Source organism: Lygodium microphyllum, chromosome 27, assembly GCF_053477565.2.
Source record: "Lygodium microphyllum isolate KBCC chromosome 27, Lygodium_microphyllum_v1.1.10, whole genome shotgun sequence".
Taxonomy (NCBI): Eukaryota; Viridiplantae; Streptophyta; class Polypodiopsida; order Schizaeales; family Lygodiaceae; genus Lygodium; species Lygodium microphyllum.
Genome location: NC_141161.1, coordinates 16809929 through 16823556, shown reverse-complemented (window position 1 = coordinate 16823556; position 13628 = coordinate 16809929).

The window sequence follows — 13628 nt, the reverse complement described above, 5'->3', positions numbered from 1 at the left end:
TACCAAGGCTCTATTGAGCATCACCAGGAGTGTAGCTTGTCTGGAGATCCACCAAAGCTCCGTTGAGCATCAACAAGTGGGCAAATCTTATCTGAATGTACTCTGAACAGTCTGTGTGGACTGTGCCTATGAACAGGCTGCTCTCATTGGCTGAGATTCAAGGAGTATAGTACTTGTCAGGTGGCATAGAGCTTGGATGCATACCAAGGAAGGTTCTTGAAGGGTCTATCTTACTATTGCTCTTGTGGGAGCTCATGTGGGAGCTGTAATAGAGGTGTACAGATCTGAATACACAGGGCTGAACTGTCAGTGAACTTACAGTGACATTGTACACTTGGGAAGTCTGCATATTTGGATGCTCTTTGGCATGTACATTGAACTTGGATGTAGCACTTGATGCTTGGTAGAAGACATGTCATACTTCTTGGGTATTTTGACATAAACTTGGAGCTTGAAATGGCCTGATCTGAAAGCCTGTGATAGGCTGAAAAATTGGAAAAAATTTGCAGACATAAAGCACAAATTGGTTATTTCTGAAGAACTAGTTAGCTGGGGTTGTTCCACAGGTACTTGAAGACTTGGTCTATGACTGTTGAATGCTTGAGCATTGGAAACAGAAGTAATGAAAATGGTTTATGGATATTTGGGACTGAAATTAATCCCTGTTGGCAGTGCATTGGCTATTTGAAATCTGGGAATTTATTTACAATATTCATATATGCTGGTTATATACTATTTTGAGGTTCTATGCCTATGCATGGCTTGACACATGTACCCGCAGTCAACTAAGTAGTTTTGGAACATGCATTACGTGTATCTAGGTAGAGTTTGACTTTGGAAAGGCTGCTGTAATTGCAGTTTACAGGTTTGGACTGCATGCTTTTGGACCCTGGCAGTGGGTCTGCAGGAGTTAAATCTGAACCGAACATCAGGCATATGTATTGGCAGTTGTCTTTATGAGTTGGATCAACCGATTGTGACTTTGTTTGGGCTGATATTTGACTGAAATTTACTGGTTTTTTTCTGCAATTAATTGCAGAAAACTGTCATAAACAGTTCCGGACTAAAGTTGAACTGTTAAGAAGATCTTAGTTTGCAGGTAGCCAGGCAAGGTCTGCAACATGGCAAATGCTGATAGAACTGATAATGTAACCCAGATTGTGGGAGAAAAGCTTGATAGCAACAATTATGCAATATGGAAGTTCCGCATGGAGAACTTTCTGATAGGCAAAGGATACTGGGACTTAGTGACAGGTGTTGAGGCTGAACCTGAAGTTCCAGATAGGAATCCTACAGCTGATCAAAGACGAGAACATCGAGCTTGGACGGAAAGAGCTCGCAGAGTTTTACATTGGCTGTCATTATGTATCTCGGATGCTATGGTGATGCAGATCATGAACTGCAAATCCCCAGCAGATGCATGGAACATATTGGTCAGGTACTATGGCACAATTACGAGTGCCAGGAAGATACAACTGAAGCAAAAATTCAACAACATAGAGAGAAAGAACAGATCCATACAGGACTATGTCACGGAGATTAAAACCTTAGCAGATCAGCTCGCATCTGTTGGCTCACAGGTAGAAGATGAGGATATGGTTGCAGTGACCTTAAATGGCTTGGGTCCGGAGTACAAGTCTTTTGACACTTTAGTATCTGTGCGGGCTGAGATGCCTGATTTTAATGAGCTGGTTGTGTTATTGATTCATGAAGAGGTGAAGCTTGGCTTAGTTACAGGGTCAAGCAGCTCAAAGAATAAGGATGCAGTTTTTTATTCGAATCAGCGTGGTTGTGGTAGCGGTGGTAGAGGCTATGGATCTGGCAGAGGAGGCCAGCAGAATGCATCCTATAGTAATAGCAATCAGCAGTCATCAAATGCAAGAGGTAGTGGCAACTTTCGAGGAAGGGGGAGATCTAACTCCCGTGGTAGAGGCTCATGGCAGCAGCAGCGTCAGTCAGACAATCCAAATAAAGATAAGGATTGTCACTACTGCGGAAAGTATGGGCATATTGCAAAGGATTGCTGGAAGAAGCATGGAAATCAGAAGGGCAAGCAAAATGGACATTATGCTACGTCTAGTCAGGCAGATGACTCTGGTGATAGACTGTTTGCCATGCAATATGTCAAAGATAAGGCTGCTGAAAAATCATCTGATGATGTAGTGTGGTACATTGACTCGGGGGCATCGAATCACATGACCCCTCATGGTGATTGGTTCATGGATATGGTGGCTGAAAAGCATGGCTATGTATGCACAGGTGATGACACGCAGCATAGCATTGAGCATAAAGGCAAAGTGCCTCTGGTTGTACATGATGGCAGGAAGAAGAATCTTCATGATGTTTTGCATGTCCCTTCGATTACGAAGAACATATTGTCTATGGGCCAAATGACAGAGCAGAACTTGTAGGTTCGCTTCAATAAGCATGGCTGCTTTATTGAAGAGTTTGGCAATGGATGCAAGTTGATCGCGAAAGGCCACAGAAATGGAAGAATGTTCACTCTTGATGCTACACTGCCAGAGCTGAATTCCGCTATGTTTGCCCAGGGTTCTGGCACTATCAGGGACTTAGAGATTTGGCACAAGAGAGTGGGGCATGTCAATTTGCAGAGACTGCAGACCATGCAGAAGAAGCAGCTGGTAACAGGGTTACTTAGATTCCAATATTCAGATATTGGTCATGTATGCGAGGCTTGCTAGTTTGGTAAGCAGTCACGATTGCCGTTTGTCAGGCATGTAAGACAGAGTACACAACCACTGCAGTTAGTGCACTCTGATGTTTGGGGACCAGCTCATAATGCATCTATGGGGGGTTCCAGATACTATGTATCTTTCATTGATGACTACAGTCGATATACCTAGCTTTACATATTGAAAACAAAAGATGAGGTCTTTGCTGTTTTTCAGAAATTTAAGGCATAGGTTGAGAAGGAATTTGAGTGTTACATCTCTTGCTTGAGATCTGATAGCGGTGGGGAGTATGTCTCCAATGAATTTGCTGATTTTTTGGTTGAAAATGGCATTCGTAGGCAGCTAACCTGCAGCTACACTCCGCAGCAAAACGGAGTAGCTGAAAGGAAGAACAGGGTTCTGATGGAAGCTGCTAGGGCCATGATGAATGAGAAGCATATGCCGCTTTACTATTGGGCAGAGGCTGTTGTGACAGCCGCATATATTGTGAACAGGACTCCCACTACAGGCATTCATGACATGACACCGTTTGAGAGGCTCTATGGCTATAAGCCGGATGTAAGACACATGAAGGTCTTTGGTTGTCTTGCTTATGTGCACATTCCAGATGAGAAAAGGAAAAAGCTGGATCCCAAAGCGCATAAGAGTGTGTTCATTGGATACTCGCAGGAGAAGAAGGCATACAAATGTTATGATCCCTCTACCAAGGAGACTTTGGTAAGCAGGGATGTCATCTTTGATGAGCTGGGCTCTTGGTATGTCTCACCAGTTGCAGTGCCATTTGATCTGCCTTCCACTCGTGTCTCTATAGTTGATATGCAGCAGAGCACTGCTATGACAGGACCTATCAGTCAGACAGTATCCCCATGGACAGGGAGATTGAGGAGCTCACCATCCACTGACACAGGTATGTCAGTGAGGGGGAGACATGATGTCTTGGATAGCAAAGGAAAAGAGAAAGCTATTGAGGATGGTATGATGACACCTGGCAGAATGACTTCAGGCTATGAGTCTAGTGATACTTTAGACAGCGAACTTGGTATTCCGACTATCTATACGCCTGGCACGAGGCAGAACAGGTACATTCCGCCTCATGAGAGAGGTGAATCGAGTAGTGCACCACAGCCTAGACGATCGCAGAGGGTCAGATACCCTATTGACAGGTTGACGTACTCTGGTTATTCTGCCAAGCATTATGCATACATGACAAAAGTGATGGAGATCAAAGAACCAGGTACTTATGCTGAAGCAGCAAAGGATGAAAATTGGTGCATGGCTATGGACGAAGAAATGAAAGCCTTGGCTGAAAATCAGACTTGGGATTTGGTACTACTGCCAGAAGGGAAAAAGCCTGTTGGCTGCAAATGGGTTTATAAAATCAAATGTAAGTCTGATGGCAGTGTGGAAAGGTACAAAGCAAGGCTGGTCGCTAAAGGATATGCTCAGCAGTATGGGTTGGATTATGATGAAACATTCAGCCCGGTTGCAAAAATAGCAACCATACAAACTGTTATTGCCTTGGCTGCTGCAAAAGGCTGGAAATTGCAGCAGATGGATGTTAAGAATGCATTCCTCAATGGTGATTTAGCAGAGGATGTATACATGGTTCAGCCGGAAGGGTATGTGCACCCTGATTTTGAGCATTATGTATGCAGGCTAAAAAAGGCATTATACGGGCTGAAACAGGTTCCGAGAGCCTGGAATGCTAGGATCAGCAATTACTTGTAGAGTCTTGGATTTGTTGTTGGCAGGGCTGATCACAGCCTGTTTACAAAGAAGACTGACAGTGGCTTGGTAGTGCTGGTCATATATGTTGATGATCTGATAATCACTGGAGATGATGACATGGGAATTCAGCATGCTATGAAGATGTTGAAATCTGAATTTGACATGAAAGATCTGGGAGATCTGAAGTATTTCTTGGGTATTGAGGTCGTACCAGCTGAAAATGGCTTATGGCTGATGCAGAAGCACTATGCCATGGAAATGCTTAAGAAGTATGGCATGGCTGAATGCAAACCACTGGATACACCTCTGGACCAGAATGTAAAGCTAGACGTGAACACTGGGGCTGAAGTAGAAGATGTGACTATGTACAGGCAGATGGTCGGTAGTCTGATTTACTTGACCATCACTAGGCCTGACTTGAGCTATGCAGTAAGGCTGATAAGCCAGTTTATGCAGAAGCCGAGGAAGCCGCACTTGGATGTAGTTAGACGCATCATGAGGTATGTTAAGTCTACTGTAGACTATGGGCTATTCTATGTCAGAGATAAGCCCTCGATACTGATTGGATACACAGATGCAGATTGGGCAGGATGCTCAACTGACAGACAATCTACCAGTGGCTATGCCTTTGGCTTTGGTAGCGGCATGATCAGTTGGAGCAGCAAGAAGCAGCCTACGGTTGCTTTATCTAGTACTGAGGCAGAGTACAGGGGGGCTGCATTGGCAGCATGTGAGATTGCTTGGCTGCTCAAGCTTATGGCTGACTTGGATATTCAGGTTGATGCTCCAGTGAAACTGTTATGTGATAATCTGAGTAGTGTACTCCTAGCATGTTGCCACCCACCAAATCTCTAGAATCGCCACTCATAGCAACAAAGGCTAGGGTCCAATAGCCTAGGCTTCAATGGAGGCCCAAGCAACCGCAACTGCCACCTAGGAGTCGACACACATGTCCTCATAACACTAGAAACTCTAAACCTAGGAGGCCAAGGCGTAGTTACACAAATCGATGCATGATCAAGCCAAGTTGGATCCCTAAAGCCCTCATGCATGTGAAAATCTACTATGAGGGAAATGCCTAGATATGGATCCCTAAGGCGTGCACGGCCAGAGGCACTACTCACATGCCGCCCTCAAGTTTGATCACACCAAGCCCCATAAAACCTCAAAGCCAAAAGTTGCAGCACTTTTTCAAGACCCATATCCATCAAGCTCATCCACACATATGCCCAAGAAAGTCGAACAAGCATATCGGTCCAAACAACAAGCATTGTCACGTGAATCAACACCCGCCGATAGAGCCGCTCAGACTTCCCTGATCCATATCGAAGGTAGCAGTCTGTTAGACGTCACTGCTACTACCCCATCCCTAATTCAAGAGGTCCAACCGCAATCTCAAGTATACCCACAATCGCAACTATTTGTTGTCAAAGGCTCTAGTTCCATCAAACCCCAACCGCCAACAGGCCTTCGAACCCCTTATGAGCGAAAATCATTCTTAACACTGGCCACCGATTTGGATGAGGACGTAGATGAGGATGTGGGTGATTGCATTAGACAACTCGATGCCACTTTCATGTCGTTAGCTCTGAGCTATGATCGCTTGGATTTAGGCCTACTGCAAGAACCCTTTGCAAATGAAGTTCGAACGATGCCTTGTTCTTGGGAGATGTTTGAATTTGCATTCGCAAAAGCCTCTAACTCCGCTTCTGAATTGTTCACCAGTGAGATATCCAAAGAGCAAGCCATCAAACAGTGCCTCATCAGGTCCTATGATAAACAAACCACTTTTGCCATTACTGACCAAGAAATCGTAGAATTATCAAAACTTGCCCGATACTGAATCCCTGTTCTTAAGGCACTGGTACACTCTTCCATTGCAATGGGAAGTTGAAGGATGCTAAATAATGTCCAACGTTGAGTAGTGCCACACAATCAAAACAGCAGAGTACGACCCCACTTACGTCACACCGACCTCGTATAGAGTGTTAACCACTCTTCATGGCCAACCCATGGAAGAGCACATCAAAGGACACCCCTACCTCAATCGCCTACTATTGATTGAGGAAGAGTTACATATTGCTAGCCGTGTCGATTCCGGTGACTTCCTAACAAATATTCTCACATATATCACACACGTAGGCATTTGACCCTTTGAGCTAGACCGCAAAGCTCAGTTAGAGTACAATCCCAATTTCTATACTTGGATTCTATGCACGTAAATCCTAGACCACATTGTAGAATTCCCTTGACCTCTTGACTTTCAATCCTAAGAAGGATTCTTCTCAAGCTACATAAAAACTGAGTGAGGTAGGGAAAATGGCACGAGAGCTTTGAAATAAAGGGGGGAAAAAAGTCAGATCTGAAGGGAAGAATCTACATTGGATTTTAATACTTTCATTCAATAAACACATAGAGTCTTTCTTTCACAGCAAATTATTATTTTGAAAACACTAATGAAAACTTGGGTTCATGACAGGAATGAAAGATGTTGTAGCAAGACCGTGCCCACCAACTCCCATTCCATGGAGGAAAGGATGCAATATCGCATCGCCCTAGAAAACCGCATCTACAACCAGCTCAAATTTCGAACCATCCATAACATAGAGGGTGTGGTGGCCAAGGAGAAAACTGCCAAGAGAGTTGTCGAGCAGTGCAACCTCACAAAGTACCTTGAGAAGTTTGCACAAGAGCCTGACCACACGAAGTGTGTGGAGTTCCTCAGGACATACAACCCAGACCAGGAGTGCGGCATTGTGAGGGTGGGAAGGGGAGAAAAGGCTAAGCAGGTGCAAGTACACTTCAACCCAGCCTTGGTGGAGAAGGCATTGGGGTTAGAGCTAAAGGTAGAGAAAAAGCATAAGAGAGATGTTTATGACATGCTTAAGATGAAGAGGGAAGAAGTGCTGACCAATGATGGCATCATCATCCAGGACAGCATGCCTACACTGGAGAATGTGGTAGCTCACACCTTGGACGAAGTCGATTGAAATGGCTATGTACGTAAGACCATTGACCAGGCGGCAAAAGCGCTAGCTTTGGGCAGTAAACTAGCAAGTGGGGATTCCCCAGCATCCAAGACCACAGAAAGAAAGAAGGCCTCATCCAAAGCCTCATTCATGGGCTACGGAAGCATTTTGACTGCCCTCATTCAGGAGGCGGTAAAATAGGCTCAGGATGCAGAGGAAGGAGAAGGAGAAACACCCGAGAGATCGCCCCCTCGCCAGGACAAAGAGGTATCCAGTGACAGAATTGAGAGTGAAGAAGAAGGGGAAGAACAGAAGGAACAGATGAGCAAGAAGACATCAAAGAAACCTATTAAAAAGATGACACAAAAGAAGAAGCAGGACGAAGGCCGGAAAAAGGAGAAAGAGGATTTAGTGTCCACGTCCTCTATTATTAAAATTCTCATTTCTTTGAGGACATTGTAGGACATTGGCATTGGCATTAGTCCCTTTATTTGGGCATTTAGAGCGAAAATGACTTGGTTGATTACATCTCCAGCATTGTGGCTCATTATTCCAGTTTCTATTTGTGTTGTTATCTCCTCCACGATTTTGATGAGCACTAACTACATTAGCTTGTCCTTGATTGTAACTCCTTTGCTATTGATATCCTACCTGTGCTCTTTTGGAGTAGGAAAATCTATTGTTGAACCTATTATTTGACTTAGAGTAAGCCTTCGCAAAGGTTGTGCCCTTAATAGTGCATCTTCCACGTCCATAGGCCTCATTGCTTCCAACTATTAAGGGCATAACTTTCGCCAAAGGTTGTGCCCTTAATAGTGCATCTTCCAATTCCATAGGCCTCATTGCTTCCAACTATTCGCAGAAATGCGCCACTTGTTGCTTCATTGACAAGTGAGGAGCATACTTTTGTAGGGTCACAAACCGAGGATAGTACCCTTCTAAGGTCATTCCGAGCTGCTTGAGGTTAAGGAACTCATTTATCTTGAGTGTCTGATAGGCAAGGGGTAAGTAGCGATTTTGGACATCCTCCTTAATCTAATTCCAGGTAACAATAGGCTTAGAGACTGATTTGTCTCGACACCATTGTTTCCACCACAGGTCTGATGGCTTCATCTGTAACCCTCAACCTTGCTATCATTGCCTAATTAGCAACACTTGTGCCAATAGCGAGACGAAATAATCCTCCATCTGCTCTATCCAGGTTTCAACATTAATGGCTGTTACCGTGTTTTTCGCAGCACAGAGGAAAACGGAAATAGCAAAAATGCACAGGATAAAAGCACAGAAAGGCACCTTGACTAGCAACTAGTCCCTGAAATTTTTGAATGTTCAAGCACGACCCTCAGAAAGTTTTGGTGTTAGCCCGAGACAACAAAAGAGAAAAAGGGCGCACCATTAAAATGTGGGAGTGCCCCTGAATCTTTGTAAAAGAGCGCTAGGCTCGCTCCTGTGCAAAGTGTATGCACTAGTTGGGAATAGGATAAATTAGAATGGTGAGAAATGGGACAAAGGGCCTAGGCTACGGCCGGCCATGTAAAAGAGGTATGACCGCCCAAAAAGGATTTAGGGCTTTGTATATAAAGTTGAAAAGAGAATGAGAAGCTCATTCTTTGGTGTGTGGCAAAAAGAGTCTTCTTCTTCCTCTCTTCTTCTCTCCTTCTTGCTTGTGTGTGCTCTTGAGAGAGGGAGTGTGAGAGTCTGAGGGAGTGTGTGTGTGTGAGAGTGAGGTATCAAGAGGGTGAAGCTCTTCACCATCTCCTCTTCTCTTCTTCACTTCTCTTCTCTTGCGCGCGTGGCTATGGAGGATGGAGCTTGGAGATGGAGGAGGCTTGAGGATGCTTGAGCTAGCATCAAGAATCGTGGAGCTACCAGAGTGCAAGAGAGAGAAGGGTACTAGATCGGGCATCAAGGTAAGCTCACTACACTCGTAGGATCGACTGCGCATCGGCTAGGTGAGAGATAGCCATTAGAGCTCGCTTGGAACGCTTGAAACAATAAGCAGTCCGTGGGTCTTGGTGGTTGAGCGAAAGCTCCCACATTTTGGTTCTGTTGTGCCGGGACCAACGGATTCAAGCTTGAGCACTTGCGCGCCTCATATCGAGCATCGAAGTAGGGTATTTATCCCCGAAACGGAGTTTGAGATAGGTGGGAAGTTGGGTGTTTTTGATCTTCAAAACAGGTAAGTATTTTGGGATATTCTGGTTGTTTGATGATTGGAAAACATGGAGAAATTAGTTCAGGGTTTTGCTTTCAATTTATGTTGTGTTTAGAGTAGGTTAACAGTAGGAAATCACACCCGAGAGGGAGAGGATTTGTTGCTATAAAACAGGGAGAAAATTGGGAAAAACAGGGGAAAAATGGAGGAAATGTGCATTTGAATGTGTAGGAATCGCTAGGAGAGTGATCTGTAGCATCCAGGGAATGACCAGCAAGGTATAAGTTCTGGAGGGGCAAGGGAATCCTCATTTGCAACCAGCTGAGAGTGAGAGAGAGAGAGAGAGCTTGGGCGACCATTAGATCGATCAGGGCACGGAGTGACATTTCATTCGGCGATCCCCAAGTACATAGATCTCTCCCTCACCACTCCAACATCATTACTGGTGAATTTTTTGGTCTATAGTAATAGATATCTGGAGATTTTGGACGAATCCGTGCTCAAAAGTTCGTCGGGCTGAGGGAATCGGACACCCAACTAGTGTCCGATTCCTAGAATTGGATGCTCGGACAACCGTCCATTCGGACCAACCCGTCCGACTCGGACACTCGGATGCCCAGAATCGAATGCTTGGACTCGGACGCTTGGACTCGGACGCTCGGACCCGGACCAACCCTGTCCGATTGGAATGAATTAGGACACGTCAGCAACAATCGAACCACCCGGTCCGGTTTGATTCCCATAATCGGACCAGCTCATAATCAGACCAGCCAGAATCGAACACTCGGACCAACCCCGTCCGATCGGACCACTTGTCCGATTTTCTAAAATCGAACACCTAACCCCCATCCGATTCTGAGACTCGGACTACTGAACTCAGACCCACCTGGTCTGATTCTTAGAATCGGACCACTGGTAAATCCGACCACTGGTGAATTGGACATCCGATTCCTAGAGTCGGACACAAAAAAGAAAAGGGGGACATGGCAAACGCCTTTTCTCCCCCTTTTCTTTTTTGTGTCCAGGACGACATGGCAAACGCCTTGTAGGCAGTTCCCGACGTAGGAGTCAAGACCAAGGGATAGTGCTGGAGCACTCCCCAACGACCTACCCCCTGGTGAACAGTGAGAAGCAGCGCAGACCCTAGAACCCACTAGAATGGCCAGGACTTGAGCAACAAAGACTATCAGGCCCGAAACGAGTGAGAGCGAGTAAGACGCCGGAAAATTGCTTACAGCACTCACATTGAATTTCTGCACTTGAAGTACACTTAGGAAAGCTGAAAGCCTTATTGGGTACAAGTGCACGAGGAACAACACACTCACCAAGTGACCATAAAATGAGAATTGTATTCAATAATCAAAGAAACTCACTCAGATAAATCGCTCAAGGAACCCACTAATAGGAGAGGACCCAAGACATAGATAAACACGCGAAGCGCAGGGTAGAACCAAGCAAGGAGCGCCAATGACAAGGATCTGTCACGACTAGTCAACCTGATCGACAGTGCAGCGAGGCGCAAGAATTCAACCATGACGGAAGAGAGCTCATACCATCGTCTACCGAGGAGCTCGATTTGAGTGTATTCCCAGACGCTATACCAGATGGTGAGCAGTTACGATGCGCATGCCCGGTACGAGCATCGTGGCAGGACAGCAGATGCAATCATTGCAGACCTAGAGGACGAGAGAAGGCTAGCCCGCAAGGCATTGCAAGGCATAGCTGATTATAATAGGGATCAACAGGCTAGGAGCCAAAGGCAAAGCATGGAGCTGCATGAGGTGCAGCGAGTGCTGAACTTGGCTGGCTGGAACCTAACAGACCATGAGAGAGCACTAGAGGGAGACCTGACACTGAGCGAGCTCTTCATGAAACGACTGCTTGATAACACTGCAGTAGAGCAAAGTGCCACCGCACTAGCGACGTCTCTGCTTGCAGGATTAGGGGCAAACCAGGGCTCAAAGAGCCAGACCAAAATACCGATTGTTGCCAAGCAACTCGACAAGTACCAACCGCATGACGATCCATACAGCTTTGTTGAGCAGTTTGAGCAAGTCTGTGAAGCCAACGGCCTCAACGACTAGACTCAATGTTCGCAAGCATTCAGGCTTTGCTTAAGCGACAAGGGTAGGACGTGGTATACAAGCCTGGATGCCGTGGAACGAGCCAACTTCAATAATCTCAAGGATCTCTTCGTCAAGAGGTTCGTTGAGCCCGGATACTCCAATAACCTGCTAGTACGCTTGATGAATGTCAAGCAGAAAGAGAAGGAGGACATCCGCGACTACGTGACCCATGTGAGAAGTCTCTTTAAGAGAATCCCTCTAGGCGAGCGTGCGATTGACAGAGCAGTTTCAATTGTATTCATCAGCGGAATTAGAGATGAGGAGTTATATAAGGCATTGGCAGGCAATTCAAGCTTGCAATGGGACGTGGTGGCTAGAGTTTTTGAGGAAGCCATCAGAGTCGATGACTAGCTGAAAGAGCGAAGCTCTAGGAGCTCAACTCTAGAAGAGACTAACCCGCAAAGCTTAGAGAGAACGCCAGCCTCTAGTGAGAGGTCAAACCCATCATCCCAAGATAAGGGGAAGGCCACCGACATAGACCAAGGCTTGGCTGAGGTGAAGATGGAATTAGCCAAGATACAAGACATGTTGAGACGACCAATGTGCCCGCACATCCAGTGCGTGTACTGTGGCAGAAACCACTTGCCGGCCGAGTGTCAAGACCCTAGGTCAAGACCTTGTGCTAATTGTGGTAGGTTTGGCCACGATGTCACACATTGCAGAGTGCCACGAAGACTTCCATACTTGCAACCCTACGGCCAGCCTTATCTAGCTAAGTGGCCGCAGCCATTCTTCAAAAGGGGAGCCCCATTGGCTCTACCCGCGCCTAATGATATGAAACCAGTTGTCCCTACAATGGACATAAATCCTACCGGCATTCCTAGACCGCCTGGTCCTTATGTGACCCACCCACCGAGCGACGCTTCAGTACACTACGTGGAGGAGCTGAATGACGAAGAGACCTACATATACCCTTACATCTCGCATGACGACGAGGGCAACGCAGTCCTCATGGATTATCGACCTGTGCCAGTGATAGTGTAAGGATGAGGACGGGGTAGAGGCCTAGGAGGGCAGCCAGAGGATCCGGTCACTTGTTGGACTTGCGGACACCCTGGTCATGTCTCATCACGTTGCCCTGAAAGAGAGCAGCAAAACAGGGACAAGGCTGACCAAAGGTGCGCAGAGTGCGGAATCACCCATCTTTTCATAGACTGCCCAAAGCGGAAGTCGTCCTCTAGCTCGGCTAATTTTCCATCCGTCCCATTGGGGCTGTTTGGTGTCGAAACCCCGATGGGGAGGCCACACCTATTCCCTTGCGAGTTATGACCTGAGCCCAAACAAAGCAGGTTGGCATCTCTCTGCCAGGACCTAGCAATCTTGACGCAACCTCAATAGGAAAGAAAAGCCGCAGGCGGAAAAAGAAGAGATCGGAAGCTAAGGTCGCATTAAAGATCGAGAGTGCTATGACCTTACCTACTGGGAAGAAAGTCTCAGATGCAGAGGCAGAGACTTCAACCCCTAAGACAGCTAAAAAAGGCATTATACGGGCTGAAACAGGTTCCGAGAGCCTGGAATGCTAGGATCAGCAATTACTTGTAGAGTCTTGGATTTGTTGTTGGCAGGGCTGATCACAGCCTGTTTACAAAGAAGACTGACAGTGGCTTGGTAGTGCTGGTCATATATGTTGATGATCTGATAATCACTGGAGATGATGACATGGGAATTCAGCATGCTATGAAGATGTTGAAATCTGAATTTGACATGAAAGATCTGGGAGATCTGAAGTATTTCTTGGGTATTGAGGTCGTACCAGCTGAAAATGGCTTATGGCTGATGCAGAAGCACTATGCCATGGAAATGCTTAAGAAGTATGGCATGGCTGAATGCAAACCACTGGATACACCTCTGGACCAGAATGTAAAGCTAGACGTGAACACTGGGGCTGAAGTAGAAGATGTGACTATGTACAGGCAGATGGTCGGTAGTCTGATTTACTTGACCATCACTAGGCCTG